This window comes from Narcine bancroftii, chromosome 3 (genome assembly GCF_036971445.1).
Source record: "Narcine bancroftii isolate sNarBan1 chromosome 3, sNarBan1.hap1, whole genome shotgun sequence".
Taxonomy (NCBI): Eukaryota; Metazoa; Chordata; class Chondrichthyes; order Torpediniformes; family Narcinidae; genus Narcine; species Narcine bancroftii.
The window spans coordinates 352,106,745-352,127,491 of record NC_091471.1 but is presented as its reverse complement, the minus strand read 5'-3'; the positions used below and the strand labels follow the sequence as shown (position 1 = coordinate 352,127,491).

At 44.0% G+C, this 20,747-nt stretch overlaps 1 protein-coding gene across 6 annotated transcripts in view; it reads right to left on the bottom strand.

Moving 5' to 3' along the window:
• Window positions 1–17,327, bottom strand: part of cep112 (centrosomal protein 112) — a 399,081-nt gene extending 381,754 nt beyond the window's left edge. For 3 of the 6 annotated variants that reach the window (XM_069929789.1, XM_069929788.1, XM_069929791.1), the window contains exon 1: window positions 16,891–17,326. The gene's annotated coding sequence lies outside the window, so the exon portion shown is untranslated. Of the gene's footprint in view, window positions 1–16,890 lie in introns of all 6 variants that reach the window. The other 3 variants (XM_069929790.1, XM_069929792.1, XM_069929793.1) reach the window with 2 other exon arrangements.
• Window positions 17,328–20,747: the final 3,420 nt, after the last annotated feature.

Here is a 20,747-nt window from a genome sequence, read left to right as displayed (position 1 = left end):
ATGTATCCCAATTAAGTGTCATCAAAACTAAAATTAAAGAAATAATCACATACCTAAACAAGAGGACCACGCCTCCTCCACCATTCAATGGTGATTTTTTCAATTTTAATTTACTTCCGGTATTATTTCCTAATCCTGTAATTCCTTTAATATCTAAAAATCAGTGAAACCTGATATTTAAGATATCAAGACAACAGAACAAAGGCACACATACATCCTCAGGATGATACATTATCAGTGAAAAATACCATTAGATGGAATGAAAGGTGCATATTACTTTCATGACCACCCAGACAGATGCAAACGCACCAGCTAAAGATACACACAGTTCGAGGGAACAGATAAGAAAATAAATTTTAAGGAAGTTCAAAACTAAAAATAAAACTGCAAGAGTAGCAATTGTAGGAATGATTTGCTTAACTAACATCATGATCGGGGACAAGTTCAAATTCCATTAGCGGTTCAGAATTTCAAGTAATGCAAATTTATACAAGTCTAAATTTTTTTTTAAGTGGCCTTCGTGCCACTCACTTTTTGGGAAATGAGAAATGAGCAGACTGCTCCGAGTGACATTCACTTGAACTAGTACGTATTATCTACTGCTGAAAGATTATGAAGTTACTAAATGATGCAAAGACTTGCACCAAATTTTCTAGTGCAAGACATTGTCCAACAACCCCATTTTATAAACTGGCACATCCCAAAGAACAAGGTGACATATTGTTGAATCAAGTTTAGTGTCATCTGATTGTACAAGCCTGATGAAATAGCGTTCTTCAGTCCTCTGTGCAAAACATGTAGACACACTCAACCAGACATAACACACATACAGACAAACAATACATATGCAGGACAAGTATTTCATCTACACAAATAAATAATATGTTGTACAAATTAGATTCTTGGATAGTCAGTGTGAGCAGTTCAGTTGGTCGTTCTGCATTCTCACTGCCCGTGGGAAGAAGCTGTTCCTCAGCCTGGTGGTGCTGGCTCTGATGCTCCTGCATCTCTTCCCCAATGGAAGCAGCTGAAAGATGCTGTGTGCAGGGTGGAAGGGGTCCTCAATGATTTTGCACACCCTCTTCAGATAACAATCCCAGTAGATCACGTCAATTGGGGGGTGGCAAGAGACACTCTAGTAATCCTCTCTTCCACTCTTATGGTTCTCTGGATTGATCTCCGATCCATTTCTATGCAGCAACCATACCATGCTGTGATGCAGCCGGCCAGGACACTCTCAATAGAGCTTCTATAGAAGGTTGACATTATGCTGGCTGGTAATTCTTGCCCACTTCAGTCTTGCAGGAAGAGTAGTCAGTGTTGCAACTTCCTGACAAGTGAGGAGATGTGTGTCCATGATAGGTCACTAGTTAAGCGAACACCAAGGAACTTGGTGCTCTCCACTCTTCTCTACTACAGAGTTGTTGGTGTGTCATTCCTCATCCATGATCATCTCAGACTTGGCCACCTTGAGACTCCAGTTGTTACTCACACCATTCCACGAGATTTTCCACCCCTTCACTGTAGTGCAACTCATCAATGTTGCCGATGAGGCCAACTTCTGTTGTGTCATCTACAAACTTGATGACACTATTAGATCGGGATCTAGCGATGCAGTTGTGGGTTAGTAGCATGAATAGGAGCAGGATGAGCACATAACCCTGAGGTACACCAGGGTTCAGTACGACTGTGCTCAACAGAAGACATAAGTTTGCTTCAGTTGGCACACAGGCTATGCAGGGAAGACTGAAATCTATGTGAAAATCTCAGATGAAATCACTCACAGAATATATGTGGAAAAATTGATCTCATGATGTTACCATGAAAATGTTGTAAATAAATCATACGCCCTGTAATGGAAAACTTAATTTTATAAAAGGCTTTCACAAACCAGAAAGGTTTTTGAAAAAAAGTTTTTTGTGAGCGCACTCGCACACGGGCAACTTTTATTAATACTGCTTGATGCTATATTCACTTAAAGGCCAGCTTTGCATCAAGAAAAATCATTAACTGACCACTGTGATAAGACTTTGTTGTGCATAGTTGAACAGCAAACTGATTGGATGGTAATTAGCTGGATTGGATTTCTGTTTTTTTTTGAACAGCACATGCCTGTGCAATCTTCCACATTTTCAGATAGGTGCCAGCCATAACTATACTGTAATAAAACATGAAAGTCTGCAGATGACGTGATTGAAACTCAGCAGGTTAAGCAGCAAAGATAAAGTTATATGACCAATGTTTCAGGCCCAAGTCTTTCATCAAAGTATGAGCAAAATGTAGGCAATGTACAAATTTACGGTATAAATTACAGTTTGACCTGCTGAGTTTTTCTAGCATTGTGTTTGTGGAATGGAGGTCTTCCGTATTAGAGCTTAGATATAACCCCGTCTCAAAACCTATGCTCTATCCAGAGCTCTCAATAGTTTCTCAACATAATGTGGGAAGAAACAAATTGGCTGAATGGTTTCTGTGATGACAGGGATAACAAGTAGAAAGAACCCCTACTCTCCCAGAATAATTTTCAACAGCAATAATTATCGTAATACCTAAAAAAAAGACCGTGACCCTTTGAAGCCTTCATCATATAGAACTATTTTATTATTGAATGCAGATTACAAGATTCTTGCCAAAATATTGCCAATAGGATGACTAAATTTTTACCAAAATTAATAAACATGGACCAGACAGGCTTTGTTAAACAGAGACAATCAGCGGATAATGTGGCTGGACAACTTTGTACTATACATTTGGCACAAAAATAAGTGTTGCTATCACATTAGATCACATTTGATCCATTGGAATGGGATTTTTTTTTAATTTAAGGTCCTGGACAAATTTGGGTTAGGTCAAATTTTTATAATTTGGGTGAGGTCAAATTTTTAGAAATTGGATGAGATCAAATTTTTAGAAATTGGATTAGGTCAAATTTTTAGAATTTTTAGATTAAGGCCTTATACAAGGATCCCAAAGCTAACTAATGGACAAATATCTACTCCATTTCAATTGACAAGATCAAGCAGACAAGGAGCTGATTTAAACTAATTTGGCAGGGGGAAGGGAACAGGACTGATAGGGAAGTAGATAGGAGAGAGAATATAGGGGTGGTTCCGATAGACGGTGAAACAATAAGGAATAAGGGAGCTAAAAGTGATAGGAGAATAAGAACGAATGCACCAAGAACCAAGGTGGAGGGAGAAAGGAGGTATGGCATCAAGGTATTGTGTATGAATGCAAGGAGTGTAAGGAATATAATGGATGAGCTTGAGGCGCAAATGGCGATGGGAGGTTATGATATTGTCGGAATAACGGAGACATGGCTGCGGGAAGGGCAGGATTGGGAAATAAATGTTCCAGGGTACACGTCCTTTAGAAATGACAGAAAGTTAAGAAGAGGAGGTGGGGTAGCTCTGTTGGTAAGAAATGAGATTCAGGCGTTTGAAAGGAAGGACATTGAAACAGGTGAGGTAGAGTCTGTTTGGATTGAATTAAGAAATTGCAAGGGCAAGAGGAATATAATGGGGGTCATTTACAGGCCTCCGAAAAGTAGCTCAGATATCGGTAGTAGTATAAATCAGGAATTAAGAGTGGCATGTCAAAGTGGTAGCAATACGGTAGTTATGGGGTACTTCAACATGAAGGTGGACTGGGATAATCAGACGGGGGCAGGAACACAAGAGAGCGAGTTTATAGAATGTCTACGAGATACTTTCTTGGAACAGCTAGTGGAGGAACCTACCAGGGGGAAGTCGATTCTGGACTGGGTGCTGTGCAGCGACGCAGACTTAATAAGTGACCTTGATGTAGGGGAGCCATTAGGGAATAGTGACCATGGTATGGTTACTTTTAAGCTGCAATTAGAAAGGGAAATGGAAAGGAAGTCGGAAGCATCTGTACTTCAGTTAAATAAAGGGAATTTTGCAGCTATGAGGGAGGAGCTATCCAAAATAAAATGGGAAGATACACTAGCTGGGAGGACAACAGGGGGAAAATGGCAGGTTTTTATGGACATTTTTCACAGGATTCAGGACAAATTTATTCCAAAGTGGAGGAAAGGCTTTAGGAGATGCAAATGGCAGCCCTGGCTAACTAATGAAATCAAGTGCATTATCAAGTCCAAAGGGAGTAATTATAAGATAGCGAAGCAGAGTGGGAAATTAGAGGATTGGGAAACCTTCAAAGAACATCAGAGGGTAACTAAGAAAGCCATAAGAGACGGGAAAATGAAGTACGAGAGGAAATTAGCAGATAATATTGCGGAGGATAGCAAAAGCTTTTTTAAGTATGTGAAGAGGAAGAAATTGGTTCGGTCTAAAATTGGCCCTTTGAAAATGGGCAAGGGTGAAATTATTACCGGAAACAAGGAGATGGCAGAGGAATTTAACAAATACTTTGCAACTGTCTTCACCAAGGAGGATATAGGTTATAGTCAGTTAGGGGGTGGTGGTCATGCGGTACCAAGAGACTTGCAGAACTTTACTGGGGAGGTAGGGGATCTAATGGATATCCGGATCCAGAAGCAGGAGGTTATGAGTAAATTGTTGGGACTGAGGGCTGATAAATCCCCAGGGCCTGATGGGCTGCATCCTAGGGTGCTTAAAGAGGTGGCTATGGAAATTGTGGAGGCACTGGTCGACATTTTCCAAAGTTCCATAGATTCCGGGGAGGTCCCTGAGGATTGGAGAGTGGCTGATGTGGTGCTGCTTTTTAAGAAAGGAGGGAGGGAGAAAACGGGAAATTATAGACCGGTTAGCCTGACATCAGTGGTGGGGAAGATATTGGAGTCCATCATAAAAGGAGAAATAGCAGAACACTTAGTCAGTAATAATAGTACAAGGGCTAGTCAGCATGGATTCCTTAAGGGTAAGTCATGCTTGACTAACCTTCTGGAATTTTTTGAGGATGTGACAAAGAGGGTGGACTCGGGAGAGCCAGTGGATGTGGTGTATTTGGACTTCCAGAAGGCCTTTGATAAGGTACCGCACGGGAGTCCAGTGGGCAAGATCAGGGAGCATGGTATTGGAGGTAAGGTGCTGACATGGATAGGAAATTGGTTAAGAGATAGGAAACAAAGGGTTGGAGTAAATGGGTCTTTTTCAGAATGGCAGGATGTGACGAGTGGAGTGCCTCAGGGATCGGTGTTGGGTCCTCAGTTGTTTGTAATTTATGTTAATGATTTGGATGAGGGGATTGTAAATAATATGAGCAAATTTGCAGATGACACTAAACTGGGTGGCGGTGTGGGGTGAGAGGAGGATGTAAGGAAAATGCAGAGAGACTTGGACAGACTGGAGGAGTGGGCAGCTAAATGGAAGACGTATTTCAATGTGAACAAATGTGAGGTTATTCATTTTGGGGGAAGTAATAGGAAAGCTGAGTATTATTTAAATGGAGACAAGCTAGGGAGTGGGGAAGTGCAAATGGATCTGGGTATACTTGTTCACCGGTCACTGAAGGCTAGCATGCAGGTTCAGAAAGCTGTGAAGAAGGCAAATGGAATGTTGGCTTTCATAAAGAGGGGATTGGAGTATAAGAACAGAGACGCCCTTCTGCAGTATACAAAATCATCAGGGGGATAGACAAGGTGAAGTCTGATTACTTGTTCCCAATGATGGGGGAGACGAGGACTAGAGGACATAGTTTAAGAATACAGGGTAGGCCCTTTAGGACGGAGATGAGAAAGCATTTTTTTTATCCAGAGAAGTGTGAATCTGTGGAATGCTCTGCCACAGAGGGTGGTAGAGGCGGATTCGCTGACTATGTTGAAAAGAGAGTTAGATAAGACTCTTGTGGGTAACGGAGTTAAGGGTTATGGGGATAAGGCTGGAAAGGGGTACTGATGGTAATGATCAGCCATGATCTAAAATGGCGGTGCTGGCCTGACGGGCCAAATGGCCTACTCCAGCTCCTATTGTCTATTGTCCCCATTTCCAGCTTTGTTTATATTAGCTATATAGCAGTGGTTCTCAACCTTTTTCTTTCCACTCACATACCACTTTAAAGTATTCCCTTTGCCATAGGTGCTTAAGTGGTATGTGGGTGGAAAGAAAAAGGTTGAAAACTACTGTTTTAATCATACCTTCATGATGCCATCATCATCACCCTGTACAAAAACAAAGGTGAAAAATCAGACTGCTCAAACTACAGGGGAATCACGCTGCTCTCCATTGCAAGCAAAATCTTCGCTAGGATTCTCCTAAATAGAATAATACCTAGAGTCGCCGAAAATGTTCTCCCAGAATCACAGTGCGGCTTTCGCGCAAACAGAGGAACTACTGACATGGTCCTTGCCCTCAGACAGCTCCAAGAATAGTGCTCTACATCACCTTTGTTGACCTCACCAAAGCCTTCGACACCGTGAGTAGGAAAGGGCTTTGGCAAATACCAGAGCGCCTCGGATGCCCCCCAAAGTTCCTCAACATGGTTATCCAACTGCACGAAAACCAACATGGTTGGGTCAGATACAGCAATGAGCGCTCTGAACCCTTCTCCATTAACAATGGCGTGAAGCAAGGCTGCGTTCTCGCACCAACCCTCTTTTCAATCTTCTTCAGCATGATGCTGAACTAAGCCATGAAAGACCTAAACAATGAAGACGTTGTTTACATCCGGAACCACACGAATGGCAGTCTCTTCAATCTGAGGCGCCTGCAAGCTCATACCAAGACACAAGAGCAAATTGTCCGTGAACTACTCTTTGCAGATGATGCCGCTTTAGTTGCCCATTCAGAGCCAGCTCTTCAGCATTTGACGTCCTGTTTTGCGGAAACTGCCAAAATGTTTGGCCTGGAAGCCTGAAGAAAAATGAGGTCCTCCATCAGCCAGCTCCCCACCATGACTACCAGCCCCCGCACATCTCCATTGGGCACACAAAACTCAAAACGGTCAATCAGTTTACCTATCTCGGCTGCACCATTTCATCGGATGCAAGGATCGACAACGAGATAGACAACAGACTCGTCAAGGCAAATAGCGCCTTTGGAAGACTACACAAAAGAGTCTGGAAAAACAACCAACTGAAAAACCTCACAAAGATTCGCGTATACAGAGCCGTTGTCATACCCAAACTCCTGTTCGGCTCTGAATCATGGGTCCTTTACCGGCAACACCTACGGCTCCTAGAACGCTTCCACCAGCGTTGCCTCCGCTCCATCCTCAACATTCATTGGAGCGACTTCATCTCCAACATCGAAGTACTCGAGATGGCAGAGGCCTTGAAGTTCATAGTGTTAAATTCTATGATTAGACCAGAGGTCAAGGTGAGAAACATACTTTGCAAAAATCTGCTCTAAATCATTTTCCTCCACCTCTGTAAGCTCCCAGCTATTAAATAAGTCAAGGCCTCGTTCTCCTGTCCAGAGAAGTATAGAACTGACCTTCTCCTCCACCGTTGCATTTTAAAATAGCTTTTGAATGCGACATTGCACTTCTGCGGAAACTTTTTAAACAATTCAACAATGTCTTCAGCCTCCCCGTCCATCACTGGGTAAACTGCTGTTGCTCCAGCAATTTTGAATGGGTTTATTCATGTTATGTCTCTTAAATAATTTAGAGATGCAAGTTTCAAATAACAGAAGAGATTTAACTTACTGATGCCTTCCACCTTCTCAGGAAACTGTTCACACACCCATACATATACATACGCCCCACAGTGGTGCACTGCATTTACTACAGTGAGAAGGGTGTATTCTTACGTGGTTACAAAATAGTTCACATTATCCTGACTATTCTTTGGCTTGGCTTCGCGGACGAAGATTTATGGAGGGGGTAAAAAGTCCACGTCAGCTGCAGGCTCGTTTGTGGCTGACAAGTCCGATGCAGAACAGGCAGACACGATTGCAGCGGTTGCAAGGGAAAATTGGTTGGTTGGGGTTGGGTGTTGGGTTTTTCCTCCTTTGCCTTTTGTCAGTGAGGTGGGCTCTGCGGTCTTCTTCTAAGGAGGTTGCTGCCCGCCAAACTGTGAGGCGCCAAGATGCACGGTTTGAGGCATTATCAGCCCACTGGCGGTGGTCAATGTGGCAGGCACCAAGAGATTTCTTTAGGCAGTCCTTGTACCTTTTCTTTGGTGCACCTCTGTCACGGTGGCCAGTGGAGAGCTCGCCATATAACACGATCTTGGGAAGGCGATGGTCCTCCATTCTGGAGACATGACCCATCCAGCGCAGCTGGATCTTCAGCAGCGTGGACTCGATGCTGTCGACCTCTGCCATCTCGAGTACTTCGACGTTAGGGGTGTAAGCGCTCCAATGGATGTTGAGGATGGAGCGGAGACAACGCTGGTGGAAGCGTTCTAGGAGCCGTAGGTGGTGCCGGTAGAGGACCCATGATTCGGAGCCGAACAGGAGTGTGGGTATGACAACGGCTCTGTATACGCTTATCTTTGTGAGGTTTTTCAGTTGGTTGTTTTTCCAGACTCTTTTGTGTAGTCTTCCAAAGGCGCTATTTGCCTTGGCGAGTCTGTTGTCTATCTCATTGTCGATCCTTGCATCTGATGAAATGGTGCAGCCGAGATAGGTAAACTGGTTGACCGTTTTGAGTTTTGTGTGCCCGATGGAGATGTGGGGGGGCTGGTAGTCATGGTGGGGAGCTGGCTGATGGAGGACCTCAGTTTTCTTCAGGCTGACTTCCAGGCCAAACATTTTGGCAGTTTCCGCAAAGCAGGACGTCAAGCGCTGAAGAGCTGGCTCTGAATGGGCAACTAAAGCGGCATCGTCTGCAAAGAGTAGTTCACGGACAAGTTTCTCTTGTGTCTTGGTGTGAGCTTGCAGGCGCCTCAGATTGAAGAGACTGCCATCCGTGCGGTACCGGATGTAAACAGCGTCTTCATTGTTGGAGTCTTTCATGGCTTGGTTCAGCATCATGCTGAAGAAGATTGAAAAGAGGGTTGGTGCGAGAACACAGCCTTGCTTCACGCCATTGTTAATGGAGAAGGGTTCAGAGAGCTCATTGCTGTATCTGACCCGACCTTGTTGGTTTTCGTGCAGTTGGATAATCATGTTGAGGAACTTTGGGGGACATCCGATGCGCTCTAGTATTTGCCAAAGCCCTTTCCTGCTCACGGTGTCGAAGGCTTTGGTGAGGTCAACAAAGGTGATGTAGAGTCCTTTGTTTTGTTCTCTGCACTTTTCTTGGAGCTGTCTGAGGGCAAAGACCATGTCAGTGGTTCCTCTGTTTGCGCGAAAGCCGCACTGTGATTCTGGGAGAATATTCTCGGCGACACTAGGTATTATTCTATTTAGTAGAATCCTAGCGAAGATTTTGCCTGCAATGGAGAGCAACGTGATTCCCCTGTAGTTTGAGCAGTCTGATTTCTCGCCTTTGTTTTTGTACAGGGTGATGATGGTGGCATCACGAAGATCCTGAGGCAGTTTACCTTGGTCCCAACAAAGCTTGAAAAACTCATGCAGTTTGGCATGCAGAGTTTTGCCGCCAGCCTTCCAGACTTCTGGGGGGGATTCCATCCATACCTGCTGCTTTGCCACTTTTCAGTTGTTCGATTGCCTTATATGTCTCATCCAGGGTGAGAACCTCATCCAGCTCTAGCCTTAGGGGCTGTTGAGGGAGCTGGAGCAGGGCGGAATCTTGGACTGAGCGGTTGGCACTGAAAAGAGATTGGAAGTGTTCTGACCATCGGTTGAGGATGGAGATCTTGTCGCTGAGGAGGACTTTGCCGTCTGAGCTGCGCAGCGGGCTTTGGACTTGGGGTGAGGGGCCGTACACAGCCTTTAGAGCCTCGTAGAAACCCCTGAAGTCGCCAATGTCCGCGCTGAGCTGGGTTCGTTTGGCGAGGCTAGTCCACCACTCATTTTGGATCTCCCGGAGTTTGCGCTGAAGATGGCTGCATGCGCGACGGAAGGCTTGTTCCTTCTCTGGACATCCTGGTGCGAGAAAGTGACAAACAAGATGTGCTCCACACCAGGGTCATGCCTAGCGCGGAATGCCACACTGACCACCGGCTGGTTCGCTGCAAGCTCAACCTTCACTTCAAGCCAAAGCCCAGGAACAATAAAGCCCCCAGAAAGAGGTTCAATGTTGGAAACCTGCAGTCAGACGAAGCGAGAGGAAACTTCCAGGCAAACCTCAAAGCAAAGCTCCACGTTGCAACCCGCCTCACGGACCCGTCCCCTGAAACCCTCTGGGATCAGTTGAAGACTACCATACTGCAATCCACTGAAGAGGTACTGGGCTTCTCCTCTAGGAGAAGCAAGGACTGGTTTGACGAAAACAGCCAGGAAATCCAGGAGCTGCTGGCAAAGAAGCGAGCTGCCCACCAGGCTCACCTTACAAAGCCGTCCTGACTAATAACACTCATATAATCACAGACTTCAAGCAGTTATTGTATGTAAGAAATATGCAACAAAGTACTAAACATGGCTACTTTAATATACATAATATTGCAATGTCCCAAATATTATGATGCCCTGAAATGAGGGGACTATGTATAAAAAGTGCTGTCATTTCTACATGGTCAAACCAAAATGTAAATAACCTTTAATAAAATTTTGTAAGCGCACTTCAATCATATGTGAATTGTTTGATGACAAATATAAAATTGTGTATCTCAAGAGCAAATAAAGGGAAAAAATGTGTTTGTTCCAATCAATATGGAGGGCACTGCATCTCTTCCTCAATGACACTTCAGGTGGACAAACAGCTTGAGATGTAATACTCCTGGACATTGTAAGTCAACATCCTCACTGATGCTCCAAGCCAGGTTTTCAGTAATAGTTTCTGCTCACCAGCAGCCAATCTCCACTTGGCTGAAAAAACTAAATAAATTGGTGAAATTGAAGCAGCACAGGCTGAAGAAATCGTTATTACTTAGCTATCTCCCCACATCTGAAAAGGCACTTTGCTTTATCTCTGGTTATGTGGGTTCCAACATTATGCTCAGATGGGTAATGAACTATCTCCTGGAGGAACTCAGGGTTGAGCAGCATTAGTGGGGGAAAAAAATGTACGGTCAATGCTTCAGGCTGGATCTCTTCATCAAGACTTTACCATTCCTTTTTCTCCCAAGAAGATTGTTTGTTATTCTAGACTTCAGCATTTGCAGTTCCTAATGTGTCCTCTGGGGACATTTGGGTAGTTTGCTATCACGACCAATCTACCAGAAACATGTACAGTATCAAAATGTTCCATCCCAAAAGTTTGGTTTTTTTTAAATTGAGGAGTCAGGGGCTTTGGATTCTCAAGTCAATGGGGATGAGGCATTTTCCCAAAGGAACATCCTTTAAAATAATTCAACCATTAATAAATGGAGCAAACATTTTGCTGTGCCTGCAGGCTAAATGATAATCTTATTCTATATTCAAGCTCATAACAAAGTGGCCATTTTAACAGTCTGCATCAGACAGGTGGGATGAGGTCTGTCCACACGAGTGAAATGAATGAAATTAGGATCTGAACGCTGGTGATATTGGCTGGCAGAGACAATGATCGTGTGTTTATTGTCATGTTCATTTTACATTTATTGCCCCTTTTTAATTAAATTTTTGCAGTTTTTTAGTTTTTGTATTTTTTTAATGAAGTACCTGCAAGTATGAATTTTGGTATTTATGTACCTGCGTACCAAAATTCTTACTTGAAGCAGCTGAACAGGGACCTCATTAAAAAATTACAAAAACTAAAAAAAAAACTTCTTAATTGAATTAAAAAGAGACAATAAATATAGAAAATAAATAGGTAATACATATTCAGTTATCTGAATACAAACAAATGATGTTATTTCTTTTTTCTTCTTTGGCTTGGCTTCGCGGACGAAGATTTATGGAGGGGGTAAAAAAGTCCACGTCAGCTGCAGGCTCGTTTGTGGCTGACCAGTCCGATGCGGGACAGGCAGACACGATTGCAGCGGTTGCAAGGGAAAATTGGTTGGTTGGGGTTGGGTGTTGGGTTTTTCCTCCTTTGCCTTTTGTCAGTGAGGTGGGCTCTGCGGTCTTCTTCAAAGGAGGCTGCTGCCCGCCAAACTGTGAGGCGCCAAGATGCACGGTTTGAGGCGTTATCAGCCCACTGGCGGTGGTCAATGTGGCAGGCACCAAGAGATTTCTTTAGGCAGTCCTTGTACCTTTTCTTTGGTGCACCTCTGTCACGGTGGCCAGTGGAGAGCTCGCCATATAATACGATCTTGGGAAGGCGATGGTCCTCCATTCTGGAGACGTGACCCATCCAGCGCAGCTGGATCTTCAGCAGCGTGGACTCGATGCTGTCGACCTCTGCCATCTCGAGTACCTCGACGTTAGGGGTGTGAGCGCTCCAATGGATGTTGAGGATGGAGCGGAGACAACGCTGGTGGAAGCGTTCTAGGAGCCGTAGGTGGTGCCAGTAGAGGACCCATGATTCGGAGCCGAACAGGAGTGTGGGTATGACAACGGCTCTGTATACGCTTATCTTTGTTATTTACTTAACCCTCTAGTCAATTTGAAAAATAAATTGCAGATAGATGGTCAATTATCAGAAGCATTCAGGAAAACAGGATTCACCACTGCACAGTTGCCATGAATTTTGTATGGTCTTTGATCTCATGACTCACAAAACACATCCTTCCTCAAATGATCAAAGACAAATGCTGACACCCTGAAGGGAAAGGTTAATTTTTTTCTCAATGTCTGCCTTTGCTGAGAGCTTGTTGCTAAGAACTGGTCTCTGTATTCTAGTCTCAACACAAAGACAGTTCAGCACAACAGGTAAGGTTGGTACAGGACACCAGGTCTTGCAGATGTGAATGAGACCACAAGACCATAACACAGTCCTCGTCAAACATTTTTGGTTGTGGGCCACATATACAAAAATACAAGGAGTCAGAGGCCAAACAATATTAAGCACAGAAGTTTTCAACCAGTTACACTACAAAAACTGTGTTTTTAGACCAGAAAATCTCTGCGCCATCAAAAATTCATTTTCTATCACAATAACTATACAACACTACTAAATAGTTTAATTGTTGACATTATAGTAGTTATTTAACATGCTGACATAACAGTAGGCATTTCTGTATCTGCTGCTCTTACATTTAATTAATACAATAAAACTCAAATTCTCATTCAAAAAGCGGTGCAAAATAAAAACAGGAGAAAAGATCAAAAAAGGGTCAGAGCAGTCTCCAACATTCCTCCCCAACTCTCAGTGAATATAGCTCAAGGCCCACATGCCCACCTTAATGATTATGTTGCAATGAGTAAATGTGTAGATAGGCTAGTAAAAATGGACTATTAAAGTTAACAGATTTCTTGCAAATCAAACAAATACACTTCCCCTTGACTTCTGTGAAAAAGTATTCACTTTCCCACTATGTCTGAAATTTTCTCCCTTGCTATTTTCTGTCATATGCATTAAATGGTAGGCTATTGAGATATGCAGAGCAACAAAGGGATTTAGGAGTTGTGGTAAATAGTATCCTCAAGGCTGACACTCAGGTAGATAGTGTGGTGAAGAAGGCATTTGGAATGCTGGCCTTCATAAATCGGAGTATTGAATTCAAGAGTAGGGAGGTTATGATGAAATTGTACAAGGCACTGGTGAGGCCAAATTTGGAGTTCTGTGTACAGTTTTGGTCACCAAATTATAGGAAAGATATAAACAAAATAGAGAGAGTGCAGAGAAGGTTCACGAGAATGTTGACAGGGTTTGAGTTACAGGGAAAGGATGTGCAGACTGGGGCTTTTTTCTCTGGAGCATAGAAGATTGAGAGGGGACTTGATAGAGGTGTTTAAGATTTTAAAAGGGACAGACAGAGTAAACTTGGATAGGCTTTTTCAATTAAGAGTGGGGGAGATTCAAACTAGAGGGCATGGTTTAAGATTGAAGGGGAAAAATTATAAGGGGAACATGAGGGGAAATTTCTTTACGCAAAGGGTGGTGGGGATGTGGAATGAGCTTCTGGCAGACGTGGTCGAGGCGGGATCATTGGTAACATTTAAGGAAAGACTGGATCGTTACATGGATAGGAGAGGACTGGAGGGGTATGGACCGGGTGCTGGTCAGTGGGACTAGGAGGGTGGGAATTTGTTACAGCATGGACTAGTAGGGGCGAACTGGCCTGTTCTGTGCAGTAAGTGGTTATATGGTCTTTTTGGTTCCAATGTTTAATCAACAGGTCAAATTTTTTTCTTCTCAATAACCGTGGTCAAATTTTTTTCTTCTCAACAACCGGGGTCAAATTTTTTTCTTCTCAACAACCGGGGTCAAATTTTTTTCTTCTCAATAACCGTGGTCAAATTTTTTTCTTCTCAATAAACATGGTCAAATTTTTTTCTTCTCAATAACCGTGGTCAAATTTTTTTCTTCTCAATAACTGAGGTCAACTTTTTTTTCTTCTCAATAACCACGGTCAACGTTCTCATTTTTGAGCAACATTTCAACAATCGGGTTAGTTGTTCAAAATGGCAGCGACATCTAGTGTTGAAACTGACAGGTACAATGTATATACAATGCAATTTATTATTAGAGTCGGGCATATTCCATTTTATTTTTAAAATTCACCCTGGGCTACTTAAAAATGGGCCACAGGATGCAGTTTGCCCAGGTGCTGTACTTTGGCCACCCCTGCCATAAGACATAGGAGCAGATATAGGAGTCTGCCCACTATTTAATTATGAGCTGATCCATTTTCCCACTCAACTCACAATCTTTGATTCCTTGGCTAATCAAGAATCTATCAATCTTTGCCTTAAATATACCCAAGGACCTTGCCTCCACAACAGCCTGTGGCAATAAATTCCACAGATTTACTACCCTCTGGCTGTAGAAATTTCTCCCCATCTCTATTCTAAGCATATGACCTTCAATTTGCCCTCTTATCCAAGACTCTCCGACCATGGGAAACAGCCTTCATCTACTCTGTCTATGCCTTTAAACAATCAAAATGTTTCAATGAGATCCCCCTCTTTCTCTTAAATTCCACTGAGTACAGGCCAAGAGTTGTCAAACACTCCTCATATGACAATCATTTAATTCCCAGAATAATTCTTGTGAACCTCCTCTGAACCCTCCTCAACATCATTACATCCTTTCTTAAATGAGGAGCCCACAACTGCTCACAATCCTCCAAGTGAGGTCTTATCAGTGTCTTATAAAACCTTGACATCACATCCCTGTTCTTGGACTCTATTCCTCTTGAAATGAATGCCAACATTGCATTTGCCTTCCTCACCACTGTCTCAATTAGCAATTTTACCTTCAGGGTATCTTGCACAAGGACTTCAAGGTCCCTTTACATCTAGGTATTTTCAATTTTCTCCCTGTTTAAAATATAGTTCACCCATTAATTTACTCTTAGCTCTCTAAGAGTCTCTGGTGCTTTACACAACACCCAATCCCCTGGTGGGCTCATCATCAAACGGCTCTAAAAGGCTATCTTGTAGACTTTCTAGAAATTCTCTCGAGAACCAGTCCTAACCTGGTTTTTCAAATCAACTTGCATGTTAAAATCTCCCACGATGACCATAACATTGACCTTCTGTCTTGCCTTTTTTTTTTAAATTTGCTGTTGTAATTCATTGTCCACATCCCTGCTACTGTTTGGAGGTCTGTATATTACCGTCTTTTCATCTCTGCCATTCTTAACTCAACCCACAGATTCTATACCTTCAGATCCTATGTCACCTCTTTCTAATGGTTTAATGTTATTCCTTCCCAACAGAGTCACCCACCCCCTCTACTTTCCTGCTTATTCTTTTAATATCTTCTTGTAAATTAAGCTCCCAATGACATTCATCCTTAAGCCATGACTTACTGATGGCCACAACATCATACATGTCAATGTGTAGCTGTACTACTACAAGGTCATGAACTTTATTTCTTAAACTGCATGCATTTAAATACAAAGCCTTGAGCCCTTTATTTGTTACTTTTGACTATGTCCCTGTTGCATTGAACTGATCCCACTGGCTACAATTTTGTCCAATCTGCCTGTCCTTCCACACAAACTCCCTAACAGCTGCCTTACTTGTGCACCAACTGTCTCTTCACCTTCTGCAGACCAAGATGAAAGTCCCCACCCCAAAGAGCATTATCAAACTTCACTGCCAGAATATTTTTTCCCCTCAAGTTCAGGCACCAGGAGTAATCCAGAGGTCTTCAGCCTCTTTCCTAACTCCCTAAACTTACTTTGCAGGACCTCTACTCCACTCCTGCCTTTGTCATTGGTTCCAATATGTATGACCTCTGGCTGCTCAGCCTTCCCCTTAAGAATATTCTACTCCTGCTCAGAAACATCCTAGATACCAGCACCTGAGAGGCAAAACACTATCCCAGAGACTCATTTGCAGCCTGCAGAATCTCTTTTCTGTTCCCCTATCGAGTACCTTATGACTATCTCTCAACCTGACTTCACCCTTCCCATCTGAGGCTCAGAGCTGACCACAATGCTATTTTGGTCTGGCTGCTGCCTGGCCTATCACCCTCAATAGTATCCAAAGGGATTATTGCTGAGAGGTACAGCCACAGGAGTAACCTGCACTACTTGTTTATTTCCATTCGCTCTCCTGACTGCTACCCATCTCCCTTCCTTCTGCCTCCTAGGTGTGATTGCAACGCTGTACCTCCTCTGTATCACCCCTCAGCCTCCTGAAGTTCACCCATCTCCAATTTCCTAACGTGGTCTGTGAGGAGCTGCAGTTGGATACAACTGGCAAATGAAGGCATCAGCGATACTGAGGCGCTGGCCTTATTAGAGGTGGCCACATTTTGCTCATGTCTTGATGAAAAGGTTCAAGCCCAAAACGTTGGTTGCGTAGCTTTAGCTTTTACTACTAATGAGTTCGCCACTTACTCTGGATCTGCTGTTTTCCCACTATTTCCATAGTTTATTGTTACTTCTTCCTGAAGACAGTCGTAAACTGTTCGTTTAATTTATCTGCCATCCCTTTCCCTAGATATAACACGTCTTACCTCCGCGTGCAAGGCCCTCTGGCCTGACTCCCTTAAAGTGGACAGTGCCTCATCCTCCCGGAAACTACTGTCCGGATTCCATCTGCCCGCTCACCAAGAAGCTACAATGACGCCAGCTCAGAGACGGCGCCAACGTTCAAACCACCGCCTGCTCGCCCCGTCGCCGCGCGATGACGTACTTCCATCAACCGCCGCCCGGGTTACCATAGAGACTGGCGACTCCACGCCAAATCAGTGACGTCAAATGTCAGCGCCATCCCATGGGCGATGCAGATTGGAGCGCTGAGGTGAGGCGAGGTGAGGTGCAGTGGATGAAAGGGGGGGAAACACACGTTTGGCCTTCTATATTGTGCTGACCTATATACATTATTCGTACCAAAATACTAAACCCTTCCTCCCTCGTAATCCTACTTTTGTTCTATCCACGTGCCTGTCTGAGCGTATTTTAAATGCCCCTATGTTTCACCCTCCACCACCACCACCACCCCGCCAAGGCACTCCATCCGTATAACCGTTTACGGCTTGGAAACAGGCCATGTCAGTCCTTCGAGTTTGCACCGGTTCACTTGAACAACTCTACTAGTTCAACCCTCCCGCTCTCTGCCCATAACCCTCCAACCCTCTCACCTCCATGTACACATCCTTTCTTCTTCTTTGGCTTGGCTTCTCGGACGAAGATTTATGGAGGGGTATGTCCATGTCTGCTGCAGGCTCGTTGGTGACTGACAAGTCTGATGCGGGACAGGCAGGCACGGTTGCAGCGGTTGCAAGGGAAAATTGGTTAGTTGGGTTTTTCCTCCTTTGTCTTTTGTCAGTGAGGTGGGCTCTGCGGTCTTCTTCAAAGGAGGTTGCTGCCCGCCGAACTGTGAGGTGCCAAGATGCACGGTTTGAGGCGAGATCAGCCCACTGGCAGTGGTCAATGTGGGGCAGGCACCAAGAGATTTCTTTAGGCAGTCCTTGTACTTCTTCTTTGGTGCACCTCTGTCTCGGTGGCCAGTGGAGAGCTCGCCATAGAACACGATCTTGGGAAGGCGATGGTTCTCCATTCTGGAAACGTGACCCACCCAGCGCAGTTGGGTCTTCAGCAGCATGGATTCGATGCTTGCGGATTCTGCCAGCTCGAGTACTTCGATGTTGGTGATGAAGTCATTCCAATGAATGTTGAGGATGGAGCGGAGACAGCGCTGATGGAAGCGTTCTAGGAGCCGTAGGTGATGCCGGTAGAGGACCCATGATTCAGAGCCGAACACTAGCGTGGGTATGACAACGGCTCTGTACACGCTGATCTTTGTGTGTTTCCTCAGGTGATTGTTTTTCCAGACTCTTTTGTGTAGTCTTCCAAAGGCGCTATTTGCCTTGGCGAGTCTGTTGTCTATCTCTTTGTCGATCCTTGCATCAGATGAAATGGTGCAGCCGAGGTAGGTAAACTGGTTGACTGTTTTGAGTTCTGTGTGCCCGATGGAGATGTGGGGGGGCTGGTAGTCATGGTGGGGAGCTGGCTGATGGAGGACCTTAGTTTTCTTCAGGCTGACTTCCAGGCCAAACATTTTGGCAGTTTCCGCAAAACAGGACGTCATGCACTGGAGAGCTGGCTCTGAAATGGCAACTAAAGTGGCATCGAGTAGTTCACGGACTACTGAGGCGCCTGCATGTACACATCCAACCTTCTCTTAAATGATGTCAAGATATCACTTGGAACCTCCCAAGCCGGTTCGATTAGGCCTCCGGTGAGCCGCAACAAGGCCAAATTTGGAGTATTGTGTGCAGATTTATTCAGATAACAACAGGGAAGATATCAATAATATTAAAAGAGAGAAGAGACTTGAGCTAAGTTATAGAGAAATGTTATATAGTTTACAACTTTATTCCATGGAGGGTTAGAGAAAAAGGAGGAGTGCAAAATATTGAGGGAAATAGATAGGGTAAATGCAAGCTGGTTTTTTCCACTGAGGTTGGGTGACTCAAGAATGAGTGCACACAGGTAATGGATGAAAGATGAAATGTTTCAGGGAAACATAAGGAAGAATTTCTTTGCTCAGAGGGTGGTGAGAGTGCTGTGTGAAGATGGTGGATGCAGATTTGATTTCAGCATTTAAAAGAAATGTGGATAGGTATGTGGGTGTGAGGGCTATAATTTAGTGGCAGGTTGATGAGATGATCTAGAAAAATAATTTGGTACGGATAGTATGGGGCAAAAGGCCTGTTTCTGTGGTGTGTTCTTAATGTATGATCAATGAAGAACTGCAGTTCTTGCTATATTTTACAATGAGAAAGATATCATACTAGTCAATCTAACTGCTTTCTATATGATTTTAATTGTGGATTGAAAAGCCTATGGAGTCTGCTCTGACCATTGAAGCTGTCACTTTACTGATAGACCAGCAGAAAAAGATGCTTATGTCTGAACATAAAGAGATATACACCTCGGTTAATCAACTTTTGGTTAAAAATGTTGACCGACAATAGTGAAGGAGCTGGAAGATCATATTACCTCTTTGGAACATAATGTGAGAGGTTGATTCGGACAATGGACAATGTTGAACAAAGTAAATTTGAACTTCTTCAAACAAAGAAACTAACACAGAGAATTATCGACCTCAAAAGCAGGAATAAGAGACAGAATTTAAGAACTATTGGCCTGGAGGAGGTTACCGAATCTGGTGATCCTGTTGTTCTTTTCATTGGAGCGCTTTCATCCCTAACGTCGAAGTACTCGAGATGGCAGAGGTCGACAGCATCGAGTCCACGCTGCTGAAGATCCAGCTGCGCTGGATGGGTCACGTCTCCAGAATGGAGGACCATCGCCTTCCCAAGATCGTGTTATATGGCGAGCTCTCCACTGGCCACCGTGACAGAGGTGCACCAAAGAAAAGGTACAAGGACTGCCTAAAGAAATCTCTTGGTGCCTGCCACATTGACCACCACCAGTGGGCTGATATCGCCTCAAACCGTGCATCTTGGCGCCTCACAGTTTGGCGGGCAGCAACCTCCTTTGAAGAAGACCGCAGAGCCCACCTCACTGACAAAAGGCAAAGGAGGAAAAACCCAACACCCAACCCCAACCAACCAATTTTCCCCTGCAGCCGCTGCAACCGTGTCTGCCTGTCCCGCATCGGACTTGTCAGCCACAAACGAGCCTGCAGCTGACGTGGACTTTTACCCCCTCCATAAATCTTCGTCCGCGAAGCCAAGCCAAAGAAAGAAAATTGCTCGTCGAAGTTGTTGGGTCCAATATACTAACAACCCTTCCTAAAGTAGACCAAGCACATAGATCATTGATGCTGAGACCACTTGGGGCCTGGGGCCTAGATCAGTCATTATTAGGGTGCATCGTTACCAGATCAAAGACATTCTAATTTGAGAATCTCGCCATAAAGAGTATTTGGAATATCATGGACGACGGACTTGGATTGTGGAAGATCTCATGAGAGAGTTGTTTGCTCAAGGTCTTATTTTGCACAGACATAATCAATTCTCACCTCTCCCCTTATATCCAATTAACACCTTTTGTTGGTCTGGACTCATCCCCCAGCCAACACTGTATCAGTATGCTGAGAGTTCCTGTTTTTTGCTCATTTGGCTTGTTTTTTGATGGAGAGCTCAGGCCCAAAACGACGTCAATATATCTTTGTCTCCAATGGATGCTGAAAGACCGGCTGAGTTCCTACAGCATTTAGGTGTGTTTTTACTATATTCACAGTGTCTGCAGACTTTTGTGTTTCACTCAGTGTCTTCAGCTTAAAAAGTGTTCTCTTTCTCTTTCCTCTACCAGTTTCAAACAAGCCAATTTTAGCAAAGCAACAACCATAGTAATGAAAAACATTGATTCATGAAAATGGGACATTGATCCAAATAAC